The sequence below is a fragment of the Bos mutus genome, chromosome 27 (assembly GCF_027580195.1).
Source record: "Bos mutus isolate GX-2022 chromosome 27, NWIPB_WYAK_1.1, whole genome shotgun sequence".
In the NCBI taxonomy this organism is placed as follows: Eukaryota; Metazoa; Chordata; class Mammalia; order Artiodactyla; family Bovidae; genus Bos; species Bos mutus.
Genome location: NC_091643.1, coordinates 2,349,581 through 2,362,995, shown reverse-complemented (window position 1 = coordinate 2,362,995; position 13,415 = coordinate 2,349,581).

The window sequence follows — 13,415 nt, the reverse complement described above, 5'->3', positions numbered from 1 at the left end:
TGGCTGGGTGTGGCGTCAGCTGGTGTCATCCGGTCACTTGCAGCGGGTCGCTGGGATGATCTTGGAGAGTCTGAGAAGGCTTCACTTGCTTGTGGTCTTACTGGTCTGCAGCTTGGGAGGCATAGCAGGGGCCCTGGTCTCAGCTTGGTCTCTCCAGGTCTTTCCCGGATCATCTCTCTAGCTGGAGCATCTGACTGCTTTAGTACCCAGGGCTCTAGAGTAAGTGTTCTAAGAATCCAAAGAAGAGCTACAAATCTTCTCGCGTTGTTTCAGAAGTTGCCACGTGTCGCACACGCTGCATTCTTTCGGTTTCACAGGACTAGCTCATGTTCATGGTGGGGAAGGACCGTATGACTGCATGAATACTGGCAGGCATGACTCTTTGGGGCCCGTCTTCAAGACAAGCCGTGGCAACGAAGAACAGCATTTCTTCCAGAAGTATTCTTCTGTATCTGTGTGCCAACTAATGGTTACTCATTAGTCAGGCATGTGTCCAAGGTGTGTTATTGCAAAAAAATGCTTAAAAAAATACTACAGAGTCATCTCATGGAGTGACTTGAAATTTTCTGAAAATGCGTCCTGGGATAGAGATTGGCTAGAGAGATCAGAGGAGAGTATGACTAAGAGCAGACTCCTTTCTAGAGTCAATATTTCCTAATGTTTCACTTCTAATTGCAGATTGAAGAACATATTTCTTGGTCATTGCTCCCACTAGGCTATGTTAAAAGCCACCCCTTTACCTCAGAGGCTTATAATAATAAACGTTTATTCCCTCCTCTCCTGTCTGTAAATCAGCTGTGCTCTGCTGGGCTTAGCTGAGATCATTTGCAGTCAGCTGGATTAGGATTCAGGATTTGGGTGGGTCCAAGTATGTCCTGAAGAATTGATGCTTTTGAACTGTGGTGTTGGAGAAGACTCTTGAGAGTCCCTTGGACTGCAAGGAGATCCAACCAGTCCATTGTGAAGGAGATCAGCCCTGGGATTTCTTTGGAAGGAATGATGCTAAAGCTGAAACTCCAGTACTTTGGCCACCTCATGGGAAGAGTTGACTCATTGGAAAAGACTCTGATGCTGGGAGGGACTGGGGGCAGGAGGAGAAGGGGACGACAGAGGATGAGATGGCTGGATGGCATCACCGACTCGATGGACGTGAGTTTGGGTGAACTCCGAGAGTTGGTGATGGACAGTGAGGCCTGGCGTGCTGGGATTCATGGGGTCACAAAGAGTCAGACATGACTGAGCGACTGAACTGAACTGAAGTTTGTCCCACCTGTCTCCTCATTCTGGAATCATGATAGAATTCTGAACTTCTGGTGAAACTCAGGAACTATAGAGGCTAAAGCAAAGCGTGCGAGCACCTCTGAGACATCTGTCCACACGCTGCCTGCTCACATTCACTGGCCAAGTCAAACCACAGGGGTAAGTAAGCCCAAAGTCAGAAGCACTGGGAATTCTCTTCTCCCCACAGGAAGGCATAGGGGAAAGGAATAACTGTGAACAGCTGGCATTCTCCACCATGGAGAGCCAGGCACGGTGGAATAAAGAGCCAGTTCCCTGGACCTTGCTGAATGGATCTTCAGTTTTTCCATTTGTAAAGCTCTATCTCCCATCCAGTAGAACAGAGCATCATCTTCTTATAATTTTTTAGGAGCACTCAGAGTTCATTCCAAAGCTCCAGATTTTAATTGTCTAACATACAGAAATTATTACCCTTTTTTTGAACTTTCTGTTATTTATATTCATACTGTGTTTATGCAACACCAACACCATATTTAGCTATTGACAATGCATAAGGAATTGGTCTCTGCCCTGAGGAATTTATTTCAGAGCAATTCAAGCTGCTTAAATCAGTGTCAGGCTCTCAACTTTGAACAGACAGCTGTGGAGAGGAGATAAGCTTTTGAAGATGCAGCAGAAATGGTGTTTATAGAGGGAATGAAAGTGGGAGAGATGACAGGCAACCACGAAAGGGAGAGTTTATCCAAACTTGCAAAACGAATGGTAGGAGAGGGAAAAAATGAACAGTTCAGGTGATGGAACAGTCAAAGGTGAGGCTCCAGCTCGACTTCATCCTCTGCGTTTTCAGCAGTCCTGAGGAATTGAGACATCAACTGGGTTTATTCTTTGGCAGACATAACCTCTTGAAGTTTTGACTTCAGCTTTATCACGTCTCCGTCTCGTACGTGCTCTGTGCTGATAACATGGCTAATTCTCACTGAGGATGGTGCAGTCCCTACGGGCATGTTGTTAATAGAAAGTTTGATACACTTCAGTGATTTTCTAACCTAAAGTAAGATCTGAACAGAGGCTAAAACAGTAACTTCTAATATGTTATAATTTGAGGATTTCCACAGACATCTGTTGGAGAAGGCAATGGTACCCCACTCCAGTACTCTTGCCTGGAAAATCCCATGGATGGAGGAGCCTGATAGGCTACAGTCCATGGGGTCGCTAAGAATCAGACACGACTGAGCGACTTCACTTTCCCTTTTCACTTTCATGCATTGGAGAAGGAAATGGCAACCCACTCCAGTACTCTTGCCTGGAGAATCCCAGGGACAGGGGAGCCTGGCAGGCTACAGTCCATGGGGTTGCAAAGAGTCAGACACGACTTAATGACCAAACAATAGGCATCTGTGCCTTTAAAATAATTCCTACACCTAAACTCACCCTGTACTTGATAATCCTGAAATGCCTTACTCTGCATTAAGGAATTAAGATGATAAGTAAGACTATGGTGTCTCATAGATATATAGCTCCTTGGATGGACACTGACAAGGGAGATGTGATGGCAAGATCCTGCTGGTAAAGAGCCCTTGTCACTGTGAGCTGTCTGCTTCTCCTGGGCAGTCCTCTCCACCCTCTGTGAAAGTGAAGTCGCTCAGTCGTGTCCAACTCTTTGTGACCCCGTGGACTGTTGTCCACCAGGCTCCTCCGTCCATGGGATTTTCCGAGTAAGAGTACTGGAGTGGGTTGCCCTTTCCTTCTCCAGCCTCTGTAGTGGGGGTTTGTTCTCGGCTGCTCAGAATCCACGGACTTTTCCAGGATGAGCCCATCATTGTCTTTTGGCAAATTCTCTGTCCCACTTTGTGAGTAGTAGTTGGAAAGTGTGTAAACTGAGGTGCCCTGTTCTGTTACCTCCCTTCTGTGATGGTCTTTTTTAAAGAGTTTCTGATGTAGACCACTTTAAAAGTTTTTATTGAACTTGTTACAACATTGCTTCTGTTTTATGTTTTGATTTTTGGCCAGGAGGCACGTGGGATCTTCTTTCCCCACCCAGGGATCACACTTGCACCGCCTGCGTTGGAAGGTGAGGTCTTAACCACTGGACCACCGGGGAAGTCCCTGTGATGGTCTCTTGATGTGTCAACTTGGCTATTCTCCTGTCCTCGGTTATTTAATTTTATATTATTTTAAATTTTCATTGGCGTGAGAGAGCCAAAGAATATTTCTTACACTATGTCAGATCTCCCACTCTAAGGATCCTCCAACCCCCATGCTCTGTTTGAGGAGTTAGAGGAGATGGGCCTCATCCCTTTTCCACAGAGATGGAAGGAAGATCTGAGAGTGGGAAGTGCAGCTGAGGCACCAGGGCTTAACTGGGGACTCTCAGGTCCTCAGTACTGCTTCCACTCTGTTTCTTAGCTATGATATGCCTGTAATTTTGTTTTTAATTTTTATTGGAGTATAGTTGGCTTACAAAGTTGTGTTAGTTTCTTGCATACGGCAAAGTGAATCAGTTATACATATACACATATCCACTCTTTTTTAGAGTCTTTTCCCATATAGATCATTACAGAATATTGAGTAGAGTTCCTTATCCTATAAGTAAATCCTTATTAATTATCTATTTTATCTACATTAGATGGGTTTCCTTGATGCCTCAGTGAGTAAAGAGTCTACCCGCAATGCAGGAGATGTGGGTTCAGTTCCTGGGTCAGGAACATCCCCTGAAAAAGGGAATGGCACCTCACTGTACAATTCTTGTCTGGGAAATCACATGGACAGAGGAGCCTGGTGGGCTACAGTCCATGGTGGTGTCAACACTCTCTCTTTTCTGCAGTATTTTACTTTCTTATGTTATCTTGAAATTACAATCTTAATCTGTGCCTTATATATAATATCTTTAGGTCATTGAATTTTGCATAGTTCCATGAGCAATTTCCCAATTTCTTTTTATCTGTTGTTGATTTTATTTTAACCAAGAGGGAAACAAACAATCTTAAAGAAAATTAAACACTGTATGTGGATATTGCTTAGGTATTACAAGTACTTTTTTAACCCTGATGTTTTGAAATCTTTTTCCAAAGAAAGTGTCTGAACAAGATCCTCTGATCATTCCTTCTCAGCTTATTTTTACTCTATTTCCAATCCTGCTTCATAGCTGTTGCGTTGTCTTAGTAAATTTTCTGTTTGCTTGGCCACAGAAGAACAACAAAACACACTGGCAAGCCCATTTGTGTCACTTGCAATAAGAACAAAAATACTTACCTAGTATGGCCCATGAGCATTCTGATGGACAAAACTTGGATTCCTTGTAAGCCTGAACTCCCAGAATATATTCAGACAAATAGATGAACCCATGAAATGCCCTGTAATCAGATTGAATCTGCCTTCTCTCTTGCTTTAAGGCATGGGGCATGCAGGATCTTAGCTGCATGACACGGGACCTTTAGCTGAGGTCCGCAGGCTCTCTAGTTGGGGGGTGAGGGCTTTGTTGTCCCGTGGCATGTGGGATCTTAATTCCCCAGCTGGGGATCAAACCCATGTGCCCTGCGTTGGAAGGTGGTTTCCTAACCACTGGACCACCAGGGAAGTCCCGCAACTGGGTCTTGCAAAGTGGAAGAACCAGGCCAAGGACAAGCCAGCGTCAGAGGGATGCTGCGGTAGGAAGGCTCAGCTAGCCGTGAACGTGAAAGGAGTTGGCAAGGCAGTGCAGGCCCAGCAGCCGAGAAGGCAAGAGTCTCCTCTAAGCCTCTGGAAGGAATGCAGCCAGTCAGAACCTTGAGATAACCCAGCATGACCTGCAGCGGAGTTCTGAGCTACAGAGCAGTAAGACGATCAATCTCTGCTGTGTTAAGCCAATAAGTTTGTGGATAATTTGTTATGGTAGCAAGAAAACTATTAGACTCTATAGCCCGTAAGTGTAGCAGGAAGAACAGAGCTGAGCACAGAATCTGGGGGTGGTCATACAGCGGGGAGTGCAGATCATGTCCGTGCTCTACTGTTTACTGGCAAGAGGTTCACCTCTCTAAACTTCAGTATTATCATCTCCAGAATGGGCAGAAGATGCCTGCCTTTCAGGTTTTTTTTTTCCTATAAATTAGAGATAATACAGGCTTAGCTTGTAAGCATCTGAACTCTCTCCCTGGCTCTGACCAAGGCTGGGATTCAGGGTGGTACCTGGTACCACTGAGGAGAGAGAGGTTGATTGTGATAGGCTGGGAAATGTAGGTTGAAGGGGAAACTGAGGTTTGCAGGTGGCCAGGTCAATATGGGCTCAGGAAGAGAGTCTGTGACTGGGAATTCAAAGACACAGGGCAGATAGGCCGTGACTGTCTGTGGGCAGAAAGCTAGCAGTCTGGTCTGGCAGGACCGATGAACGAGGTCAGGACTGGGGTTACTGGAGCAGGTCCCGGGGCCAGGGTAGAAGCAGGACCCACTGACTGGGCAGGGAAGATCCCCTGGAGCAGGGCATGGTGGCCCACTCCAGTGTTCTTGCCTGGAGAATTCCGTGGACAGAGGAGCCTGGCGGTCCACAGTGCATGGGGGCACAAAGAGTGGGATATGACTGGAGTGACTTATCACGTATGCATGGTGATGCAGTAAATATAGATTCTAGCTATTACCTTATCATAGAAAAGAGCAAGAGAATTCCAGAAAAACAGCTACTTCTCCTTTATTGACTATGCTTTGACTGTATGGATCACAACAAACTGTGGAAAATTCTTAAATACATGGGAATACCGGACCACCTCACCTGCCTCCTGAGAAATCTGTTATGCAAGTCAAGAAGCAACAATTAGAACCAGACACAGAACAACAGACTGGTTCCAAATTGGGAAAGGAGTCGTCAAGATTGTATATTGTTACCCTGCTTGTTTAACTTATATGCAGCGTACATCATGCGAAATGCTAGGCCAGATGAAGCACAAGCTGGAATCAAGATTGCTGGGAGAAATATCAATAACCTCAGATATGCAGATGACACCACCCTTATGGCAGAAAGTGAAGAAGAACTAAAGAACCTCTTGATGAAAGTGAAAGAGGAGAGTGAAAAAGTTGGCTTAAACCTCAGCATTTAAAAAACGAAGATCATAGCATCTGGTTCCATCACGCCATGGCAAATAGGTGGGAAAACAATGGAAACAGTGAGAGACTTTCTTTTGGGGGCTCCAAAATCACAGCAGATGGTGACGGCAGCCATGAAATTAAAAGACACTTGCTCCTTGGAAGAAATTCCATGACCAACCTAGACAGCATATTAAAAAGCAGAGACATTACTTTGCCAACAAAGGTCCATCTAGTCAAAGCTATGGATTTTCCAGTAGTCATGTATGGATGTGAGAGTTGGACTATAAAAAAGCTGAAGGCCAAAGAATTGATGCTTTTGAACTGTGGTGTTGGAGAAGACTCTTGAGAGTCCCTTGGACAGCAAGGAGATCCAACCAGTCCATCCTAAAGGAGATCAGTCCTGAATATTCATTGGAAGGACTGATGCTGAAGCTGAAACTCCAATACTTTGGCCACCTGATGTGAAGAGGTGACTCATTTGAAAAGACCCTGATGCTGGGAAAGAGTGAGGGCAGGAGGAGAAGGGGATGATAGAGGATGAGATGGTTGGATGGCATCACTGACTCAATGGACATGGGTTTGGGTGGACTCTGGGAGTCGTTGGACAGGGAGGCCTGGCATGCTGCAGTCCATGGGGTCGCAAAGAGTCGGACACGACTGAGCGACTGAACTGAATTGATTACCTCTTGGAGTATTTTTCCTTTTGCTTCTTTCTCTTCTCCCATTCCTTGTGTGTTGATTTGTGTGTATGATGTGTGTAATCCTGTGTGTACATCTTCGAGATTTGATTTTTCTTCCAACTTTTTCCTCTGTTATTCAGATCACATTCTTTCTATTGACCTGTCTTCAAGTTTGCTGATTCTTCTGCCAGCTTATATTTACTGCTGAGCCCCTCCAGTGAATTGTTAATCTTGGGTTTGCATTTTACTATCTGGTTCTTTTTAATATATATATATATTTTACCTTTTTATTGATCTCTATTTACAGAGATCACCATACCCTTATTTCTGTAAGCACAATTTCATTTCCTTGTCTTCGCATCATTCTCTTAATAGTAGCAGCTCTGAAGTTTCTCTGTCCACCCAGTTCACCCTCTGGGCCTCCTCAGAGGCAGATCTTGTTGATTTTTTCCGCCTGTGGATGGGTCACAGTTTCCCTTTTTCTTTCTTCATGTCTCATAATTTTTGGTTGAAAACTGAACATTTTAGATACTACCCTGTCGCAGCTCTGGATACTGATTCCCCCCAACCCCCACCCCAAGGAACTATTGTTTTATTTGCTTGTTTGTCTGCTTGGTGACTTGGCTTTGGCTGTTTCGACCTGGAGTAAATTGTCTGGCGGACAGGCTTGTTCACAGAGCTGGGCAAGGAGGGTAGGTGAGAGAATGAGTCAGAGACTTCTTATTCTTACCAAGATTTAGTAGATTTTCACGAATGAATGTTTCTCTACTTGATGTATTCTCACAGGACACTTTCTATAGACTTGAAAGGATTAAAACAACTCTTTCTGCCTCAGTTAAATTTCTGTTTTACTGGGGAGAGTTTTCGCTGAGACTCTTGTTCTGCTGTTCTGGAAGCACAGCTTCTTCTCTTGTTTTCACTGTTTGCTTAACTAGAAGATATCCTTGGGAATCCCTGGTCGTCCACACACAGAAGACTGCGTGTTTCACAATCTGTAGCCAGTTTCAATCCATGGTCAGGGAACTAAGATCCCACATGCCATGTGGCATGGTCAAAATGAAAATAAAATAAATGAATAAGTAAATACATAAATAACATCTTTTATTTATTTGAATCTAGTTGTTATGAAGCAAAGCGATCCTCTTGATCTTTAAGTAGGTGAAAGCAAATTATCTGTGTGACTCCATTCCAACGTTAACTTTGATAAATGAGAATTTTTGAAATGTGCCCAACTTGGGTTTGAGATCACTGACACCACATTAGTTTATCTCCCAGCAGGAGTCCGTGGCCTCTGGGAGGCAGCAGTGTGAAGATGAGGTTTCTCTCCGAAGCACCGGTTTCCATACGGTGATGGATGGTGGCTTCCATTCAGAGATCTTGGGACGAGTCTGACTGTAGAGCTGGAGGTTTGCAGAGCCGGTCCTCCAGAGGTCTCTGTGGACACTTGGTAGAATTGGTTTTCACCTAGTAAGAAAAAAAAGTGATAAATGAGCTAACAAATTAAACCTTCAGGTTAAAATAAAGGGTTTAAGTGTCAACTAAAGAAACACAGGTAAAGATCAGAGTACAAATGTGGTTAATAGCGTATGTTGGAGAAGGCAATGGCACCCCACTCCAGTACTCTTGCCTGGAAAATCCCATGGACGGAGGAGCCTGGTGGGCTGCAGTCCATGGGGTCGCTAAGAGTCGGACACGACTGAGCAACTTCACTTTCACTTTTCACTTTCGTGCATTGGAGAAGGAAATGGCAACCCACTCCAGTGTTCTTGCCTGGAGAATCCCAGGGACAGAGGAGCCTAGTGGGCTGCCGTCTATGGGGTCGCACAGAGTCGGACATGACTTAGTGACTTAGCAGCAGCAGCAGCAGCATCGTATGTTAGTCAGTACGTTGAGAAAACAGAGTTTTTTGAAGCAATTTTGAAGTAGAGGAAATGTCACTGAAGTGTGTGAGAGAGTACACGGGACGGCTCACTGTTGTCATCGTGCAAGAGAGCCCACCGCCTTTCACTACTCCTCCAGCGGGCCTCCAGGAGGCTTCAGATTCATGAGCCACTATTTTCCTCGTTGTATGCATAGTGACTGTGTTGTTGCGGATATAAAAAAGCCTCCATTCATGCTTACTGAACAAATAGGTTCAAGGTATAGGGGGTAATATCCAAAATATGTAAGGAACTCATGCAACTCAACAGCAGAAAAAAACAAATAATCTGATTTAAAAATTGGCAAAGGACCTGAATAGACATTTTGATGCAAAACACATAAATGGCCATCGAGTACAGAAAAGGTGCTAAGCATCTCTAGTCATCAGAAAAGTGCCAGTCAAGTAGACAATGAGCCATCACCTCACACCTGTCAGGATGGCTGTTCTCAGAAAGACAAGAGGTAACCAGTGTTGTCAAGGATGTGAAAAAAGAATTCTGGTACAGTCGGTGGAAATGTAAACTGGTGTAGCCACTGTGGAAACAGTATTGTGTTCCTCAGAAAATTAAAAGTAGAACTATCGTGTGGCCCAGCAATCCCGCTTCTGGGCATGCATTCAAAGGAGATGCAATAGTCGTCTTGATGGGAACTCTGTGCCTCTCCATGTTCACTGCAGTGTGGTTCACATAGCCAAGACATGGAACCAATTCAATTATCCATCAGCAAATGAGGGGGTAAGGAAAGTGTGATATGTGTGTGGTGTGTGCATATATACGCACACACATATGCACACATGTACACACATAATGGAGTATTATTCAGCCACAAAAAGGAAATTCCTGTGACACCATGAATGAAACTTAACAGCATTACACTATGTGAAAAAAATCAGAGAAAGACAAGTACTGTACAATTTCACTTGTATGTGGAATCTGAAAAAGATAAAAATCACTGAAACTGGTAGATTGGTGCTTGTTGGGGGCTGGGACGTTGGGGAAATGGGGAGATGTTGGTCAAAGGCTACAAACTTTCTGTGATAAGACAAAGGAGTTCTAGGGAACTAATGGTGACCAGAGTTAACAGTACTGTAATGTATACTTGAAATTTTCTAAAAGTAGATGTAGCAAATCCATGCACACACACACACACACACACACACACACACACACACAGACATACACACAGACATGCACACACACACCAGCACAGCTGCGTGAGGTGTGGATGTGCTGACTGGCCTGCGGTGAGCATTTCACAGAGGATGCAGGCATCACAGCGCCTCGTCACTCACCTCAATTGCCAAATGACGTCGTGTGAACTTACACCTCAGCAGAGCTGAGGGGAAGAAGACCTACTCGTTGCTGGTTCAGTCACTGACCAGTTGTGGAGACAGAAACCACACTAGTTACTGTAACAGAGAAAAATGGGCATTAATGATTGCTTACATTCATGGATTTGAGTTCTCATGTGCGTGTCCATGTGGGATTCCTCTCTTGGTCTCCTTGATCATTGATGTCCTTTGTAGTCGGTTGAATAGTATCCCTCAATGAGTACATCCATATCCTCAGAGCCTGTGAACATGATCTTAATTTGAAAAGGGTCTTTGAAAATGTAAGTAGGACTCTTGAGATAAGACCACCCTGGATTGCCCAATGACATGCCCCTAAAAGAAACGTGGAGAGGAGAGACAGGCGGTTGCGGCAGAGGGGGCCGCTTGCTTGTGGCAGAAGGAGATGGGCTCGGAGTAACGCAGCCACAGGCGGGGAATTCCTGACACCACCAGAGGCTGGAGAGCTAAGGGAGCTTCCTCCTGTAGAGGCTTTAGAGAGAATGGGGTTCTGCTGTGCCTTGATTTCACACTTGTGACACCCAGTGTAGTGCGAGAATAAATTTCTGTTGGTGCAAGCCACTGGTCATGGCAACTCCTATGGCAGCTTTTGGAAGCAAATATGTACTTCCATCTCATGCTCCCACTTTAGTTTATTTAATGTATATCTTTACAATCCAGTGTCCGTGTGTTCCATGTAGATCTGTGGACTCCCTTGATACATGTCTAGGCTTCTTAGCAATAAAAGGAATTCAAGTTTTAAATGGCTAAAAGCAATCGAATCTACCAACAAAATACCAGTACATTTTGAATGTGCCAGACCAATTCCAAGGGTAAATAATTCATCCCAAATGGCCTAGGAGTCTACTTGGAAATTATTCTCTCAAACTTGGTTACCGTCACTCCATCTATTTTATTAGCAAAATTATAAAAGTCATCCACTGTTGACAAGAGAAGCAGCCATGAACACGTATTCCTGGAGTTGCTATAAATGGTCCCCAACGGTTTTAGATGATAAGTTGACAATATCAGGTAAGAGTCATAAAGATAACATCGTTTACCTTGGTGACACTTCTTTTAGGAGTATGTTCCAAAGAATAAGTCAGAGGACAAAAATTCTATGAAGGCACTTCTGTACCTAAACAAAATAAAACAAATAAAAGGTCCTAGAATAGTTCAAAGGCCAGACTGTGGTTTAGTAAACACTCATTCATACAGTAAGCTACTATTTTACACCCTTCTGAGTACTGAGGATAAATGGTGTATAAGCAAAATCATATCCCCAAGATACACACACACACACACACACACACATTTGTTGTTGTTATTTAGTTGCTAAGTTGTGTCCGACTCTTTTGAGACCCTATGGACTATAGCTGGGCTTCCCTGGTGGCTCAGATGGTAAAGCCTCTGCCTGCAATGTAGGGGATTTTCCAGGCAAGAATACGGGAGTAGGTTGCCATTTCCATCTCCAGGGGGTCTTCCTGCCCCAAGAATCAAACCTACATCTTCTGCATCATCAGGCAAATTCTTTACCACTGAGCCACCAGTGGTATATATATACACACATACATATATTTATATATATGTATGTGTGTATATATGTACCGGGAGTTGGTGATGGACAGGGAGGCCTAGCGTGCTGCGATTCATGGGGTTGCAAAGAGTAGAACACAACTGAGCGACTGATCTGATCTGATAGATATATACATGTGTGTATATATCTATATATATACATTTCTTTATAGCTCACAAAATGCTTTTGATTGACATTATCTTATTTAGCATTTACAATAATCCAGTGATGATGGGGGATGATCCCCATGTTAAGATAAAAAAGCTGATTACAGGAGAGGGCAAGTAATTTTCATAGCTTTCTGTAATTAAGTAATAGACAGAAATTGGATGGAACCTGTTAACATTTGGTATTGTTTCTAATTAAAGTGCATTCACTGTAGAGTTTTTTGTTTGTCAAATAAACCACATAGTCAGGGGAAAAAAAGAAAGTTTAAGCCAAATTCATATTCTTTCCTGTGACTTAAAACACTCTGAGCCGTAACAGGCTCCATATAACAATGGCCTTCAAGTGGGGAGGAGTGTGTGTGTGTGTGCTGGGGTGTTGATGGCAGGGTAAAGGGAAGCCATGTCCCAAAGATACTTCTCAAAATTCTTTTTTTTTTTTTCTTTTAAATTTTATTTTATTTTTAAACTTTACATAATTGTATTAGTTTTGCCAAATATCAAAATGAATCCGCCACAGGCATACATGTGTTCCCCATCCTGAACCCTCCTCCCTCCTCCCTCCCCATACCATATTCTGGGTCGTCCCAGTGCACCAGCCCCAAGCATCCAGTATCGTGCATCGAACCTGGACTGGCAACTCATTTCTTACATGATATTCTACATGTTTCAATGTCACTCTCCCAGATCTTCCCACCTTCTCCCTCTCCCACAGAGTCCATAAGACTGTTCTATACATCAGTGTCTCTTTTGCTATCTCGTACACCAGGTTATTGTTACCATCTTTCTAAATTCCATATATATGCGTTAGTATACTGTATTTATGTTTTTCCTTCTGGCTTACTTCACTCTGTATAATAGGCTCCAGTTTCATCCACCTCATTAGAACTGATTCAAATGTATTCTTTTTAATGGCTGAGTAATACTCCATTGTGTATATGTACCACTGCTTTCTTATCCATTCATCTGCTGATGGACATCTAGGTTGCTTCCATGTCCTGGCTATTATAAACAGTGCTGCGATGAACATTGGGGTACACGTGTCTCTTTCCTTCTGGTTTCCTCAGTGTGTATGCCCAGCAGTGGGATTGCTGGATCATAAGGCAGTTCTATTTCCAGTTTTTTAAGGAATCTCCACACTGTTCTCCATAGTGGCTGTACTAGTTTGCATTCCCACCAACAGTGTAAGAGGGTTCCTTTTTCTCCACACCCTCTCCAGCATTTATTATTTGTAGACTTCTGGATCGCAGCCATTCTGACTGGTGTGAAATGGTACCTCATAGTGGTTTTGATTTGCATTTCTCTGATAATGAGTGATGTTGAGCATCTTTTCATGTGTTTGTTAGCCATCTGTATGTCTTCTTTGGAGAAATGTCTATTTAGTTCTTTGGCCCATTTTTTGATTGGGTCATTTATTTTTCTGGAGTTGAGCTGTAGGAGTTGCTTGTATATTT